The sequence below is a fragment of the Penaeus chinensis genome, chromosome 18, assembly GCF_019202785.1.
Source record: "Penaeus chinensis breed Huanghai No. 1 chromosome 18, ASM1920278v2, whole genome shotgun sequence".
Classification (NCBI taxonomy): Eukaryota; Metazoa; Arthropoda; class Malacostraca; order Decapoda; family Penaeidae; genus Penaeus; species Penaeus chinensis.
Window position 1 is genome coordinate 14,512,600 of NC_061836.1, and position 2,500 is coordinate 14,515,099.

Consider the following 2,500-nt stretch of genomic DNA (forward strand, 5'->3'; position numbering starts at 1 on the left):
AGAGAGCGAAAGGGAGGGAATAAAGGAAAGAAAGAAGGAAGGGAGAGAGAAAGGAGGGAGGGAAGGGAGAAAAGGAGGGAAGAAGGAAGGGAAGGAGTGAGGGAGGAAGGAAGGGAAGAAGAAAGGAAGGAAGGAGGGAAGGGAGGGAGAGAGCACGGAGGGAAGGAAAGGAAGGAGGGAGGTAGGAAAGGTGGAAGGAAGGAAGAAAGGGAGGGATGGAGAGAGGGAGATAATTAGAGAGGGAGAATACGTAATATGTAACTACAGACCGTTAATACCAGCACAGTATGAAGTGTTGGATTTCATTATTAGATATTTTATTTTGTCTACTACAGTAAAAGGTAAAGAATGCATCGATGGAGTCTAAAAGGGACCAGGTTTCTGTACCCGAGTTACGGTGTTAATATTGTTTACAGCCAACGAAGGAAGAATTGTTTATTGTCTCAGGATGGTGCTGTACCTAAGTCGTCGTGAACCTATACCTGTGCGCCCGCTCGCACGCACATGTGTGTGTGTTTGTGCTTATGCACACACACACACACACACACACATATATATATATGTATATATATATATATATATAGAGAGAGAGAGAGAGAGAGAGAGAGAAAGAGAAAGAGAAAGAGAGAGAGAGAGAGAGAGAGAGAGAGAGAGAGAGAGAGAGAGAGAGAGAGAGAGAGAGAGAGAGAGAGAGAGAGAGAGAGAGAGAGAGAGAGAGAGAGAGAGAGAGAGAGAGAGAGAGAGAGAGCGAGAGCGAGAGAGAGAGAGCGAAAATGGAAGGCTAATAGCCGCAAACAGGGCTGATCAACAATGGGTATAGAAACAAAGAAAATTGCACATGCAACCATTGCTGTTTTTCGCCACCAGTTTACCTCATCAATCATTCCAGAATTTGTGTCTCACGTTTAAATCTTTTAAAAACTTTAATTAATTACAGGATTATTTATGCATCATGAATGTCAGGGATCTCGCGTGTCTACCTTTTCGCGTTTGGACTGATAAAACACATAAACCGGATGACACAGTTCATGTTTGAGCACAACGCTGTAAAGAGGACATCCGTTCACATATCGTTTCTTTGCTAATTATTTATTTCGTCTTTTATCGTCCGTTACCTTCTCTCCATCCATCATCTGTTCGTGTTTCGTGAGGGATTATCCTCATGGAGCTATAACTTCTGTGATAAATGAGATGAAGAAGAAGTGGAAAAGATATAAAACGGTGGTTTGTGGTAGACAAAAGAGTAACAGGTGAATGATAAAAAAAGGGAAAGAAGGAAAAACATCCGACACAGTTTCACGTACACATACGCGACTCCCTTTATGGCCGATGTCATCTTTGCTGTCAATGCACTCCCGGCGCTTGTGACAATATTACAAGGGAATTTCTTGCTTTCCTCCTTTTTTCGGCATGAGAACGGGAGCACGAAACAAGCATTCTATTTACGCTTATCCATCCCCCGCTGCAAAACGCATTTCCCCGCGACACGGAAACCCGACCAGGTTATCAAAGCAGCGTAGCATGAAGGCGCCTTTTACATTCCAAGCGGTTTGGTTTTAATCGTTCACCAGCTGGCGCATCACAGAGCTGCAACAAAACCCTTCTTATTTTACGAAGCCTTTTGTTAACTTCCTTGATTCGCTATCGGGTAAAGCCTGCCCGGCGTCAAAATACCTGCGTCGAATCAATGAAAGAAAAACGATGGTGAATATAGGTCTGCTAGCGTGCCAAAAGTAACTGGTTTTCCCCCGCGGTGTGCCAAGGAGTGCCAAACTAGAGAGAGACACACAGCACACCTAAGGCACTTGAGGTATGTCCTGGCCGTATATGTTTCCGACGAAATCATGTTGTTTTTGTCGTAATCTTGTATGGTGATATTAGAGAAGATAGAAGTTCGCCACTGCCATTAGCCCATGGGACTCGAAGAGTCAGCTGTCCCGGATTCGTAGATCGAAAGCTCTTATCACTATATTCACTATAAAATAAGTTATCGCACTCCTTAAGCGGCGGCGGTGGCGGCGGCGTGTACTCCACAGAAGAGCGTCACGAGCGGGCGTTCTGGCAACTGTGGCCCCGAGATTCGCTGACGAGCCAGTATGTAGCCAGGTCGTCGAGGTGTAGAGACTTTAGTGTTTACTTGACGTTCCCACAGTGTACGTTCCTCGCTCTCTCACTCTCATACCTCTCGGTTTCCTCTGCTACGGGAACTGATTCCCTGGTTATTGTTGGGAAATTTGCAAACAGATCTCAGACCGTGGACATAAGGCCAGCTCTACGGATCTGTGGCACGAGAATATTGGACCTGACATCTGAAACAGGTACATTTCAGGTACAATTATTTGTTATATCTAATGTGTAATTGCTATATTGCTAACACTGTTTGTCCGACTCTTAACGAATGTCTTCATGCGTTTCAGTTGCTTGCACGTTGTTCTGTTACACGCCGTATGAATTACATTTACGTGACACCCCTATATTATATTCAATCTGTGCTCTTTGA

General features: G+C 44.5%; 1 protein-coding gene across 2 annotated transcripts in view; it reads left to right on the plus strand.

The window, feature by feature from the left end:
• Positions 1-2,079: 2,079 nt before the first annotated feature.
• LOC125034739 (T-complex protein 11-like protein 1) overlaps positions 2,080-2,500 on the plus strand; it is a 27,257-nt gene continuing 26,836 nt past the window's right edge. Inside the window, exon 1 of one of the 2 annotated variants that reach the window (XM_047626678.1) lies at positions 2,080-2,329. The gene's annotated coding sequence lies outside the window, so the exon portion shown is untranslated. The remainder of the gene's footprint in view (positions 2,330-2,500) is intronic. The other variant, XM_047626677.1, reaches the window with a different exon arrangement.